The sequence below is a fragment of the Chenopodium quinoa genome, unplaced genomic scaffold (genome assembly GCF_001683475.1).
Source record: "Chenopodium quinoa cultivar QQ74 unplaced genomic scaffold, ASM168347v1, whole genome shotgun sequence".
NCBI classification, from domain to species: Eukaryota; Viridiplantae; Streptophyta; class Magnoliopsida; order Caryophyllales; family Amaranthaceae; genus Chenopodium; species Chenopodium quinoa.
This window is the reverse complement of record NW_018743283.1, coordinates 1,897,882-1,913,790: the sequence shown is the minus strand read 5'-3', so window position 1 is coordinate 1,913,790 and position 15,909 is coordinate 1,897,882. Positions and strand designations below refer to the sequence as shown.

General features: G+C 33.8%; 1 pseudogene; it reads right to left on the bottom strand.

The window, feature by feature from the left end:
* Window positions 1-5,375: 5,375 nt before the first annotated feature.
* LOC110735425 lies at window positions 5,376-15,701 on the bottom strand (annotated as a pseudogene).
* Between the last annotated feature and the right edge of the window lie 208 nt (window positions 15,702-15,909).

Sequence of the window (15,909 nt, the reverse complement as noted above, 5' to 3'; positions counted from 1 at the left end):
TCAATATTGTCAAACACATGCATAAAAGATCTGCGCAAATCTAGTCACAGAGCATTAAATCAATCAATAGGAAATTAATCTAACATTGACAATTAACAATAATAAATTACCCCTTCATATTATTTATGGATCCCCATAAACCCTAGAAATAAAACTAATCACACATAATTAAAACTAAACTAATCAAGACAATTAGAGGAGACATGATAAAAGAAAGAGAATAGTACTGAAATTAAACCAAGAGTTATATAGAGAGAAAATAATACTAAGAGTTTAAGAGGAGAGAGAAAAGAGTTAGAGAGAGAAAGTCTCAGAAAAATTAAGAAAGAGTAAAAAAAAAGGTAAAGAAGTACTAAATTCGTTTTACGGAGAAGTATTTATACTCTGTAAGAATCCTAAACTAAAACAAACTTAAACGACGCTAATCGCCTCCTAACAATAACACGCGCCCGATCGGGCGCGCCTTCGGGCGCCAGCCTTTGCTTCCCTCGCCCGGCCGGGCGCGCCTCCGGGCGCCAATCTCTTTGGCCGGGCGCCGACCTTTGCTTCTCTCGCCCGGCTGGGCGCGCCTCTGGGCTCCAGCCTTTTTGGCCGGGCGGCTCTCTTGGGCCACAATTTGAACTACGATTGGGCTCCAATTCTTCGGGCCAATCTGGGGTTCCTCTTCGGGTCTTGAATACTCGGTCCAAATGCCCCGGTATCACACATACCAAGCCCTTAATCACCGGTTCGATGGCTCTAACCGACTCTGGGCTATAAAATCTGGTCGTGCTTCTCCAATGTTTGTGATTGCTCCAAAATATCTCGGGAAAATACTCCAAAAGTATAAATCCCTGCAAAAGTCAACCAAATCTACGATAACACTAGAAAACACCAATTAGTAATAAAAGTGACTCTAAAGAGCCAAAAACACTACTAATTATGACCAAGGGACGGGGGTAAAATACTATATAAAATAGACACATCATTATACTTGATGAAAATGGTTTTTACAAGGAAATATAATTGGTTTGAAGTTATAAGAATTGAAGAAGATATGCTTTTAGTTTTGTAATGGAATTCGAATCCATGGATTTATTTTTGATAAAATTTGAAATTTTGTGTTTTGTAGTTAATAATGTTTAATGTACCTTTCTCATGAGTTTTTAAAATTATTTTTAAGCAATTTCAGTGAGATATTAATTTTTTTAGTATGAATATAATTATAGTGGTATAATTATGTATTATTAGATGTACATAATATAATTATAGTGGAGAATAATTTATGAGTTTAACTGTGCTATGTAGGTTTGGGTTGTAGTGTAATGGCAAATGTGGAGGGCAATTTGGAAAGAATCATTTATCTAAATGAGGTGTTTGAGGAATGTGAAGAAGAGGACTGGGGAATAGCAAATGATCCAGAAGTTGGAATGACCTTTGTATTTAGAGAAGAGTATGCCCAATTTTGCCACAACTATGCTTTTAAAAAGGGTTTTATGTTCTTCACTGAAACTAGCAAACTAATGGATGAGTACAAGAACGACGGTATTCGAACAAGGATAGGGAAGTATGAGACAATGTACCATATGATGCAACGAATAAAATTTAAACGTAAACAGAGCAAAGGGTCAAACGTCACATGATGCTAAGTGTTTATTGATGCTCATTTAGTAGATGGGAAGTGGTTGTAAATTGGATTACAATCACCCAATTGATCCATCATGTAGCCAACCATCATACCAAATCGATTTACCTTTCTTAAAACCCTCGGTGAGAAGTGCAAATTCAATGTGAAAAAGGTGAGAGAAGGAAGTAGCTAATGAAACCAGAGAGTAGTCTTGTCAATCATGCTTATAAATCTTTACAAAATCTAAGAAAATAAATAAGAAATAGGAAAATAAAAATTACTTACTCCGTACTAAATAAAAATTGTAAAATATGTTAACAAAAATTGTAAACTAAGCACTTATTTCCTAATATTCTACAACTACAATTAATGTTGTGAATTTGGGTTGCAATTGTAAAATATCTATGTTGGCGGATATTGCTAAAAATTAACCATATTTTATTAAACTATGGTTAATAGCATAGATTTTTTTTTTTCAAAACCATATTATATGACATCATTAGTGAAACTAAAACATTTTAACATTGTTAAATTCCATAACATTACGCTTAGTAGATCAGTAAACTTTATATAAATAGAGTAACTTGAAAAATTATAGAAACTGCAACACTCAAGACAAAAACAAAACTGGACCAATTATTTAAAAATAAAATAATAAATGGTGCATGTAGTCAATTTTTTTAAAAAAAATATATGCCTCGACTAACCCCTTATCGAGAAACTCAAGTAAGCCCGAAAACTCTAGTAACCCCTGTCCAAGAAACTCAAGTAACCCCGAAAAACTCAAGTAACCCCTGATCGATAAACTCAAGTAACCCCGAAAAATCAAGTAATCCATGACCCCAAAAATTCAAGTAACCCCTGTCGCACGATACAACAAGCCGCGCATAAAAATTTGTGTTACAAAAAAAAAAAAAAAAAAACTATTGGGTTAAAGCGGTGAACATGAAAGAGAAAGAGTTAATATTAAATTGTACCTTAGTTTTTGGCAAAAAATGAAAGTACACCACCTACTAAAACACGACCGCATTTGATAAGTGTAATACTTATTTAATATACAGAGAGAGTAGGTAACTCTTACTTTTTACAAAAATATAAAATACAGAGTACTATATTCTTATATGTCTTCACCTTATATACACCTTATACAAATCTTATTTCAAGCTAATTGCCTTCACATTATACAAATTAGAATTTTGTTTTTTATAAAAATAAGTAAAATTACAATAAGGTTATTCAGGTCTAATAAATAATTTTAATAACTTTAATAAACTCTAATAAGTATAAATAAAGTCTTATAACTTCAAAAAACTACCATACGTGTGATAACATAAATAAAATCTAATAAGTTCTAGTAAGTTTAATAAAGTCTCATAAGTTCATAAGGTCTTTAATAAGGTCTAATGAATATAAATAAGGTCTAATAACTTCCAATAAGTTTAATAAAATAAAGTAAAATAGTTGAGTAACTAGATATCAGAAGTTATTTTTCCTAAACTAATAAATTTATCATATCTACACTTAACTGAGCTTAAGATTTTTTTTTATCACCTTCTTTTTAATTCTTTCTAGTGTAACAAGCTTAGATAATTTCAATTAAGGGTATGTTCTGTATACCTTATTTTCACTTATTCCACCTGTAAGAAGTTCACATTTGTTGGTATAGGTTTAATAAGTTTAGAAAAGAGTTACCCAAGTATAAATTACAACTAAAATAAGTTTGAATAAGGTCTAATAAGTTCAGAAAAGTCAAAATTAGGTGAATAGAACACAGTCTTAGTTCAAATAAATTCAATTCAGGTTTAATAAGTTCTTATAAGAGAACCCAAGATCAAATTACAACTAAAATAAGATTTAATAAAGTGTAACCAGTGCAGATAATTTCTTATCAAGCGGAAAAGAAGTGAATAGAATACCCCCTTAAACATTAATATGCCTTATATAACTTAGAATAAGGTGAACAATTTGGACCCTAAGTTTCAATAGGTAAAATATGGTCTAGTAAGTTACAATAAATTCTAATTAGGTAAAATAAGTTCAATGGTTTTATATATTACACTAAGGGTCTGTTCTCATTGACTGAAATCAGCTAAACTGAACTTATTAGAGCTGCACTGAACTAAACTGAACTGAACTGAACTCGAATAAATATTTTATAAGAGAAGGAAATTAGGAGCTGAACTAAATATTATTTTTTAGTACTGTATTGGACAAAATATTATTTTTATAATTGCATTTTTAATTTATATTATCGTATTAGTCTATTTATTAAAGAAGATGAATTAAAGTATTTTAATTCGGATTTTCAGATCAGATTCAAATAACAGAATTTTAATTTGGATTGGTTTGAAAAAGTAATTCCGATCGAGTCGGATTGAAAAATGAAAAACCTAATTATATTTCGGATCAGATTGAATTTGGCCTTAATCCAAACCGAAAATCGAACAAGACACCCCTAATACCCACTATTTCTTCTCAAATGTTTTCAATTACTATAGTTAAAGAGCTTTCATCTGCGGAAAGATCTATAACAATTAGAACAATTAACTTTTCTAAATTCACTAATTGTTATCTACATAACTACATTCACAAACTCTTTTCATTTTCAAGTTGAAAATCACATATTATATAACAACATCTAAGAATTACATTAACAAAAGTGAATACATCATAACATTTTTTGTCATTTATTATACTACAACTAAGACTTTGATATTAATTTTGAAAATGAAACATTTTTTTTTTCATACTAATATAATACATATACTCCTAAAACAATAAATTTTGATACTAAAATAATACAAATGATGAATTACAAAAATTTTCAAAACAATTTTAACACTACAAAAATACACTTGGTCACCGTCATCTCTTTCGCTCGCTCGTCAATACCTTTTATTTCACCATCCATTGTTCTAGCTAGACCATCTTATGGACCATATAACCTATGATTTCACCGACCCTCATTTCATACTCTAAACCACATCAATTTCTCAATAAGTCGACCATCGACCCTTCATTTCCTCTCAACCACCTTACTCACCTTATAGCCACCGTCGTCCACCCTCACCTTAAAGCCACCATCGTCCACCCTCGCCTTAAAGCCACCGTCGTCCATCCTCGCCTTAAAGCCACCGTCGTCCATCCTCGCCTTAAAGCCACTTTACTCAACTTAAAGCCACCGTCGTCCATCCTCGCCTTAAAAGCCACTTTACTCAACTTAAAGCCACCGTCATAGACCATCGCCTTAAAGCCACCGTCCGTCGACCCTCACCTTAAAGCCACCATTGTCGCCCTTCTTAAGTCTCTTCTCGCAAATATTCACCACCAAAAGTACAATTATTTTCAAATTATGAATTCGAAATTCAAAATTTTCATTTGCAAAATTTTCAGAAAGGCATTTTCAAAAATATTGGGGTGGGATCAAGTGGGCCAACTATATCAGCCAATAAAAACATTTGTCTATGTAGGGTACACAACTACACTTTTCGCTTGAAAAATCAAATGAAAGGAAGGTTCCTGCTTTTATATTCCCATTTATGTTCTTTTTTTTTTTTTTTTTTTTTTTTTGAAGAAATTTATGTTCTTTAATTACTCGTGTCACGGAGTACAGTATTATGCTCAATTTTTTTTTAAAGGATTACCATTAATCAAAACGTGTGGCAACATATGTTTTTTTCCCCTGCCATTCTGGTTTACTCTCTGCATCATAAACCCGAGGCCTATTATGCCTGCCCCTATGACTGTCAACAGTACACGAGACAATGGATAATAATGAACCATCGTTAGCTGACCGAGTTATTCATAAAGAAAAACACTAATGAACATCAGCCTACCATCTTTGGCTGTGTTGATTCCTATATATCTGTCGCTATACGTGTATGAAGATTCATATCAATCATATGTACCTCCAATTTACAAAAACATAGCTGAGACCAGAGAGAATAGCTGGATTTTGTTTCTCTATTCTGCAAGAAGCTCTGTACAAAAGTGGATTAACAGTTACACTGTACCTCCTATAAACAAAATTACAGTAAGCTTTAATGAACCAGACCCTCTGATATTCTAGCTTTAAAATCTCCTAGCCCTTTCAATGCGCAAGCTGTACGACTACAGCTGGAGCAAAGCACCTTTTCCCCACAGCCTTGAGGTTTGTCACTTGCCAACCAAGACCTTCCTGGTATCGCTCGACCTGTTATCACATTTCATGACAGATCATATACAAGTGTAAATAAATTAGAGAAGAAAAGGCATATAGGTGAGCACAGACATGACCAACCTACAGAATGAGGAAGAAACAAAATTCCAGCAAGAAACAAAATTCATTACAGGGAAACTACTAGTAATAGATATTGTAGAATGAGGAAGAAAGAGAAGGGAATGCATCTTATCCAGAACGTTCTCATTTCCTCCCATTCCCCCAATTGCATATATCCTATCACTCAATACAACAGCTGCTGAATATCCCCTTGAGTGGTTCATTGGTGCCTCACTCATCCAGGTCCCTCGACGAGGGTCAAATACTTCAACACTGGCTACCATAGTTCTTCCATCAAAACCACCAATAGCATACCTGTTAAAAGAGTTCCTTGCATTTTAATCTTTACTGCAGAGTTTAATAAAAAGCATTGTCTATTTATCTCTATCACAATCTCATTGTATAGGGCAATAGGCATCCAGTGATAGCGCATAGCTTACTAATCATCACCAGCTTTGATATTTCTAATTTTTTATTATTTGAACAAATATTTCTAATTATCAACAAGTAAAAAAAATATTATAGTTTGAATATACATATTGACTGTGTTAAAAAAAAAAAAAAAGAATAAACATATTGAGAATTCCGCAAATACAAGTTTATGTGCCAGATAAACAGATAAACGAAACTTTGTTAATCTGGTTGCATTTCTATAAATATATTGAAAAGTGTGGTCATTTGTTTAGTACTTTTGGTGAGGTGTCTAATTACTGTTTGCAACTTGCTTTTACTGTTTGGTGAGGAAATTATACATGTACCCCTCAACTACAACATGAAAACACGCATGTACCCCTATGCTAGTACTTGAAAAGACGATTATACCCCCAAATTTGTTTATCTGGGGAATTAACTGGGCACAACTCTTGAGAATTTGAGAGCAATATAACAAGATCTTACATGACTATGTTTTTTTAATTAATTAATTATTTATTTATCTATAAATCACAAAAGCTAATCAAACTAGAGTTTGTGAATAGTTTCAAAAGTTAAAAAAAAAAGTCAACTAATTTTGGATGGAGAGAGTACTAGATAATTTCCGAGCAATCGGGTTTTCAAATTATACTGAATATATAAAATAACTTTTTTTAAAAGATTGGGACTTATAATAATATAAATACAGAATACAATATATATATATCATAATATCAATATATGTGCTTTGAAAAAAAAAAGATAACTTTGTTTCCAAAGCACATTTATTATCTTATACTCCGTACTCAATAACTGTTTTCCTATATTTTTCATGCCATCATTTATATAGGTTGATTTGATAGGGAATTTTGAAAGGGAAAACAAAATGAAAGAGTGGTTATTGCTTTAGTACTCTGTATGAGAGAAGAAAATGCTTTGTATATTAGTCGCTTCCCTTCAAAAGGGGGGGGGGGGGAACTAAACTGGAAGGAAAAATAACCTTGTTTTACTGTTTCAAGGTCTATTAGCAACACGCCCACACCTTCTCTTCATACTACCGCATATTATGCTCATATAAGTACATCTCTCTCATGAGATATATGCCATCTTACATTCTTGCAATCACATGTACCAGTAAGCTCTACATGAGAATACATTGGTACCTTACTTCGAATGTTAATGTGCTTAAGATCCAGTATACTCCCTCTATTTCTAAATAATTGACACAGTTCCCTCTTTTGGTCGTTCATGAATCATTGACATATTACTAAAATGGCAAGGACCTACTAATATTTAATTGTTTTTCTATCTTACACAATGACCCATCGCTTTTAAGGTTTATATTAAAATAATCCTCACCCCCACTCAAACATTCCACAAGCTTCACTTTACAATGGCCCATGTACTATTTCTAGTTTTCTACGAATAAAATAGTATTACATTGACTTAACTTTACAATAAACAATTCAATAAACTACCCCACTCAAACATTTCTTAAACTCCCTGCCAATGAGTCAATTAAATGGGAACAGAGAGAGTAAAACAGAATGTTATGTGTACATTATTGTAACTTATTACTGCTAGTTCCCAGAAACATCAGCAAAGTGTACAATGACAAAATATTTTGAAAGGCGACTAATTGGAAAAACAAATTCATACTTTAAATACTCCCTCCATCCCCGAAAGAATGACCCTTATGGCCTAAATCTAGTCCCAAAATGATCATCCCATTTGCATTACAATACTCTCCAATTTGCAATAATATTTGTGCAAAGTTAGCTTCCCATGTAAATTTTGTTTTTCCATGTACTTTTATTACTTTATCTCTATACTTTTTTGCAAATCTCATGTGAATTTCACTTTCCGATGTACTTTTATTACTATCTTTTTCACTTTCTTAATACTCGCGAAATCAGCCCAAAAGGGTCGTTCTTTCCGGGATAGAGGGAGTATAATATTAAAAGAATAAGGTGCAAAAATAATTATATATAAATAAATCGATAACTTAAAAAAAAAAAGAAAGAAAGAGAAAAAAAAAACATATTCTCCTTACGGTTTTTCATTCAGTGCAATCAATGAATGACAGGCCCTTCTTGATTTCATGCTTTCAAGTCTGCTCCAAGAATGATCTCTTGGATCAAATTGTTCGGCAGAACTGACAATAGAAGCATAGAATTAGCTAAGTACGAAAAAAATAAGCAAAGGAAAAGTAGGACGGGTGCACGTAGAATGCCAATTCAAACATTAGAAAGCGTGGGAAATAAATAATATTAAGAACAAACACTTAACATGAATAATAGTAAATGAGAAACAGCAATTACCATCATGTAACTTGTTTAACTATACAATAAAAATTCTTTTTACTCCCCAGTCCCCACCCTTTCCTCAGCATTTCTTTGTCAAACTCAACCTTCTCATCCCTCCCCCTTTAGATACCATATTGGTAAGAGCTCTCGCCTCATTCTACGTCTCTACCCCCTCCCCCCACACCCCCCCCCCCTCAAAAAAAAAAAAAAAAAAAAAAAAAAAAAAAAAAAAAAAAACCAAGAAATTGTTGTCCACATAGCCTCCTGTGATCTCCCCTTTATTATCTTTTCCACCCTCCCTCTTAAATTTATATTCCTTCTCTCTGTTCTGTGTCAAATAAGATCAGTAATAGTCATGCCTTCATACCACCCAGCCCTGCCACAGCTTTATGCTCCATAATTTGCAACAGGTAACATAGCAACATAATAGTACCTCCCCAATAAAAGGCCAAATAACATTTCTAGGACAACCACATTAGCCAAGATGTGAAGGTCTTCAAAAAAAAATTTTAAAAAAATAAAATTAAAAGGGAGACAAAACATGCCCAATATGGAGGAGAGAAAGGGGGAAGAGGGGGGGGGGTGTCATGGTTGTTGAATGTTCACACTGTGTTTGGAGAAAACGAATTTTGTCAAAATGTTCCCTTCTCCTACCAATACAAAAAAAAAAAAAAAAAAAAAAAAAAAAAAAAAAAAAAAAAAAAAAGATTTCTTACTCTTATTCTCTAATTTCATCATCAATATAAGCTGTTAGGGGACTGAAAGCTCATGACATTATACCCCTTCTATCAAAGAGAAAGTGCACCTCTAACCCTGACATACTTCTATCCACCTCCAGAATTAAGTTAAAAAGATTTTGCACGATGAAACATACTGCTTCAGTGCTTCTCGCTTAATTTTGATGGCATTAACATTTCATAGAGTGAAATGGTACAAAAGTAAACAAACATTTGAATTAAAAAGGTTTTAGCAGAAGTGATGGTATAAAAGGGAAGCTTTGGGAGATATATATATCCTCAGTACATCCAAACTTGCTTGGGGCAAAGGGATTTTAAGCAATAAGATCCTTGAAATTGAGCCAAAACAAATTTATGTGCAAGGAGTCAGCCCAGGCCCATAATTACTTATGCTTGCAGGAAGGCCAAAAAGAATTCTCCAGCAACTTGATGCTGAGCTGGAATTCTGTTATGAGGTTGTTAGTGGGTTTGGGGGTAATATAGTAATTTTGGGATTAGTTTGTTTTTCCTTATGAGTGGTAAGAATTGGTTAGCAACTAAGCAATACATCATATCATCAGTTTGGCTATTTCTCGATTAAGCTTGTGTGTGTTTTCCCTCTGTTTTCCTAGCATTATGTTGCATAATTTCTTCTAGGCCAGAAGGAGTGTTACATGCAGGCAAAATAAAGTGAGACTGCTTCTATCAAATCTTATGAGTTATTTCCTCTAAAGAAATAACTACTAGCTAGACATATTTCACAGAGTAACTTTGATTGCCCCTTCAATTAAGTTCACTAATTAAGGTCCTGAGGCACTGGCTAAATTTGAGGATATATATTTGAATATAAATGTTTGATATGGATAAGGCAAATCTTCTGGCAGACAGATCAACTCAAGCAATTATGTTCTATGAACAATGGAATCAAAGTATTCAATATACTTCACTTAGGACCATAATGGACTACCAAAAACAGGTCATAAAGTTCTCCACTCACATGTGAGAAACATAATAAAGAGGGCGTAGTAGGTACAATACCTCAAATACTCGCTCCCATCATAGCCACCAACAGCGTAAATGGCACCATGAAGGTCCGCTGCTGCAAGGTCAAATCTCTACAAAAGATTTATTGACAGAATTTTCATAACAATAAAGGAATGAATCTACCTTAAGTTTTTAATAACTGTACAACAGTTTGAATTAAATTTGAAGTAAGCATTCTGATTGAAGCTCAGATGCAACATGCAAATGTCACTATGAAGTCTATGATAACAATCACTGACTCACTGTTTAGGTAATGTTCTTTTTCACCTTAAAATTTAAGTTTTTCAAATAACAAGTTCATAAATGGGAAATTAAAGTAATTATTATGAAATCTTAGATCACTTAAATCATATTGTATATAGCACATGAAGTTGAATTGGTGACAATTGGCTAATGAGTTGAATGCAAGTAACATACTAAAATTAATTTACTGGTCAATTTGTGTATTAAAACTCTTTCACCCCCACCCAGCGATGCACATGCACAGAGTGGACTACAGGAAGACTCTCACACACTTCACAGTTTCATCTGAAAGCACATGTTTCAGCACAAATAGGGTGCTAGTTACACAAGTTCCAGACCTTCCACCCTAGTTATAAGCATTCCACAGGTAACAACTAAAACAAGTTCCTTCAGTCTAATTCACAATCAAACAGATCCGGATCTATAATACTAAATAAAGGGACAAGTAGCAAGTTCACCTTATGCAGCATTGATCTAGCAGATATCCATCGTCCAACATCTATATCAAACATCTCCACATCAGAAAAGCAGTGAATTCCATTTCCACCACCAATTGCGAATATTTTGTCATACAACGTAGTTGCAGCTAAGCCCCCCTTTTGCTTGTTCAAACAAGGAAGTGATGTCCAATCATTGTTTACAGGATTGTAGGATTCAACTTCATCCAAACAAAGTGATATATTAATAGGAGTATTGCAAGGGAAACACAAAAAAAAAAAAGGAGAGCATAAAATACCTTAATACCTGTATTATACCATAAACCAGAATTCCCACCACCAATTACAAAAAGATCACCATTCAACATTGCAAGAGAGGCATGTGAACGAACAGAGCTCATTGGTCTCAGAGATTTAATTAAATCTTTTGATGGAGAGTAGGAGTCAAGTGATGCTAGCCATGATTCCCCATCAAAACCACCTACTAGAAAAATCGAATCATTTGGGTCCAGAAGCTGCTCACTGCTAAACTCCATTGTTCCATGTGCATATGTCTCTGACTGGTTAGACAAGGCCTCTAGCCTTGTACAACGATCTTGTAATTGCTGGACTTTTGAAAGCTGTGAGAACAAGAATACCATTAAAAAAAGAAACGGGAGAGACTTACAGAAAGAAGGATAGCCCTGTGCAAAAATCACGATTCTTTAGCCATCTAATAGGTATTAACTTACAAAAATTGTATACAAGGCTAAAAAGACTAGTAAGGAAATGTATAGCAAAAGCTGCACTGGTTTACAGGTAAAAATACTTTTCTCTCATCAATAATGATCTGAGTATCTGCTAAGAAACTATGATAAGATCATAACTACCTCAAGAGTTTGTTAAATTAGTCCACAAGTACAACGTCAAATTACTTAACAGATCATACAACCATATACTCCAAATTTCCAAAACATAATTTAAAGGGAGGAAGTGTGAGGGACTAGATATAAATAAGGCATCCACAAATAAGATCAGGGAGGGAGTGTGCGGGACTAAGTATAAATAAGCCATTCACAATACTTGCCTAGGTTAGATGTAAGAGAGAACCTTAAGATCACAGAATTTAAAGACAAAGACAATGCAAAAACAGAAAAGAAAAAAAAAAAGGTGAACAGAAGCGATTACCAGCTTCTTTTGGTTATCAATAGCTTCTTGCTTGAAAGCCTTCAGCTCTTGTAACTACATACAAGACAAGAAAATCAATCTATGCAGACTTATCTTAAAAATTGTTTATAATTATTTCAATGATTGAATCATAAATAACCTCAGCTATAATAGACTATAAATCTGAGGGTAATAAAGAGTTCTCCTTCAGATTCTCCTCTTGAACCCTATTGCCTTCGATTGAATCATCATACTCATCATGCATATTGTTGTTATTTCAAAACTCCTGAACCTCACTTGTGGGGCAGGAGTCTAAAGGTTCGCAATTCGCAGCCAACTTTTGCAATTTCACATATATCAGCTCTGTTTCATTCTTTTCTGTTGCCTCAATATCAGCTCCTATTCGCTGGGGAATTTCGTCAAGGCATGAAGGACCTGAGAGACCTGAATAGCCATTTGACTCACTGCAAGGAGTTGGATCAACATTTCCTCTAGTCCTTGGTTCTGATGGATTTTGATGTACTATCTGCCAGATTCCTGTAGATTTGGGCATTGTGGCAGATGGTGCAACCACTTGGGTTGAAAACAGAGCAATTAACTTGCTGACTTGAGCATGGTCTAGCTCAAACCGGAAATGGGAGTGAGTATAATAATTCCCCTTAATGATTGACATAAATTGATTCTCCACCAGGGGATGGCAATTATTTTTGACATAGATTTGGACCTATATATTAAAAAAGAAAAAAAAAAAACCACACACACACACAATAATTACCTAGAGGGTGAAGTTAAAGATAAAAAAAACTCCATCTGACAGTATCACATCTCACTTATCTCTAGATACAGAATGGCTGCAAGCAGCTTGTAATACCTGAGCAGGGAACATTGTTTTCTCCGAACCATCTTTCGTCCAACCATATGGATTTATATTCATTTGACCAGGGCTAGCAGCCTCAAAGATACCATGAAGTTGCCTCTTACTGTAGTTGAATAGAAACAAGGGCAAACCTGGATGAATATTTTTGACATACACAAAATGCTGAGCAGGCAAACCTGTCAAGAAAAAAAAAAAAGAATTTTGGGTAAAGAATCAAATCTACATGTGCTAAATGACCTAGGTAAACTCTCAGGATACATATAAATGCGCCAAATAGACTCTGAAAAACACATGACAAAATAGATTACTTGAAGCATCAGTGTCCCATGGTATTATACTTTTATTTTCTTTTAAGAAAATAAAACGAGAAATTAAGACAGAAAGTAGCAATGTATAATCGCCACACACATGGGCAATGAAAGTTCGTGCAAACTAAGAGGTTTTTATAAATTACAACTTTTCAAAATATAGAACTGTAGTGAAAAATAACCCACCAAAGAGCTGCTTAGTAAGACATTCATTGATCGTCGAATCTGTGCAACCAAATATAACACCGCCTAACAAAGCAGGTTTCAAATTTCTAGGAGACACTTGTGGTTTTTTCCCAGTACCCATCCTGAAAATTAGGGAGAGAAATGAAGCTCAAATTCATTTCACATGTCAGCTGATCAGCTACAATGAACAAAGTAAGCAACAACAACAACAACAACAACAACAAAAGTCTTATCCCATAATGATTATAGGTCGGCTAACATGATCATCATAAATAACCATCCGTAATGGAAAATGACAAAGCAACAAGCACCAAGAAAAATACAAAACCAGTCTTCCACATACAACAAACTTAAGAAGGGATGGATGTATAATAGAATAAGTTTCCAGCATACTTTTGCTAATACGTATAACATAAACTTCATAACAGGATTGAGGCCACACAATGAAAGTAAAGATAATAGCACAGAACTAAATGTGACATCTGATGTCATGGGTGGGATTGGGAATAACAAAATTTTGAGGCTCAAGTTGAGCACCAAATGATCAGATTCCATTTCTCACATGGCCCATGCAAGCAAAATGTCTTCTCAACCAAGATCAGCATTTCAAATGTGAATCAAGACGTAAATCTTTAAAGCTAAGGAACCTTACAAGAGGAGAATTCATTTCCCTAGAAAAGCATTTTACTTAGTCTTCACAGTATAATTTAATTTCCTAATCCAATCTCGCAATAAGCCCACTCTAAACAAAATTGCAAAATTCCAACATCCTGTTTAGAAACAATGCGACTCCAAATTTCCGAAAAGTTTAACGCCTATGAGGCTTGCCTGTACTCCAATATATACTCCTAGTCCTAGCACTGTTCACATGGAACAACAAATTATAATTAAGGACTCAAACTCATCAAGGTCAATACACTCAACTATTTCAAGCCCACTCTAAACAAAATTGCAAAATTTCAACATAATGTTTAGAAACAATGCGATTCCAAATTTCCGAAAGGTTTAACACCTATGAGGGCTTGCCTATAATCCAATATATATTCCTAGTCCTAGCACTGATCACATGGTACAACAAATTATAATTAAGGACTCAAACTCATCCAGATCAATCCACTTAACGATTTCAAGCCTCTATTAACTTCAGCAAATTCTTCATCACACTTTCACATCAATTTCGCTATAACCGAAGTTGAATTATGTATTGCATGCTTATGCATAAAAACTGGAGTAGAAAATAGATATAGCAGGATGTTTTTAACCACAAAACTCAGCGCAGTCCAATTGAAGAAATTAAAACACAAACAAGACTCGGCGCAATCCAATTGAAGAAATTAAAACAAAAACAAGACTCAGCGCAGTCCACATATGAAACACTATAGAGGGTCTGTATAGAAACAACAACAACAACAACACCGCCTTAGTAACATTCCTCCAAAGGTAAGGCAGATTCATTAGTAACACAAGATAATCAATCAGTGAACTAAATGTAGCAATTGAACCCATCTTACTGTAAAAATAAAAACTAATGAAAATAATTATCATAATAATATTATTACAATATAATTTCACAATAAGAACAAAATGAAGCCAAACCCAGAAAAATATGCAACAAAAGGAACGGAACTGATCAACATATATCATACTCAAAAATATTAATCTGCATTTTGCTGAATTAAGAAAAAACTAATAAAAAAATCAAGAAAACACCCAAAAATAAAGTAACCTCATTTTTACATGGAGAATTGGAGGGTTTGAAGAAGGTGAGATATAATTGCACCAAATACTCAACTATACAAGAACCCATTAAACCAATAACCAGAAAACCCCAGAAAATTCCAGAAAAAACCAGAAAGAAAAGAAAAAAAATCGTCACCCTAGAATTAAACAAAACAATCAGTAATCAAACTATGACTAAAAAAAAGAGAAAATTAGAAAATGAAGCAAAATACAGTAAAGTAGTAGAGCAAAAATAGTAATTGAAACTGAGAATGAAAGGGGGGGAAAAAAAAAGGTGAGAGAGAGAGAGAGAAATTACAGGGATTAGGCCTGAGTTTGAGAAAGAACAACTAAACAAGTGACAAGTTTTTATATTTTTGCTGGAAACTCAACTGGTGTTGCTCATTCAAGGGAAAAACACATTCTTCCTCCTTTAACCGGGGGGGGGGGGGGAATTATTTAATTGTTAAATATGGAAGAGAAAATAAAGAGAGATGAGGGAAGATTTTTTACGTTGTATTTTATATTCCATCTAGTACGGGATATATATAATGTACATTTCCTAGGGTTTCATCAATGGATAAGACCAAATATCCAACTCTAGAATATTTTAGATTGTACATGGGATAATAGTCATCCACATTTAGATATT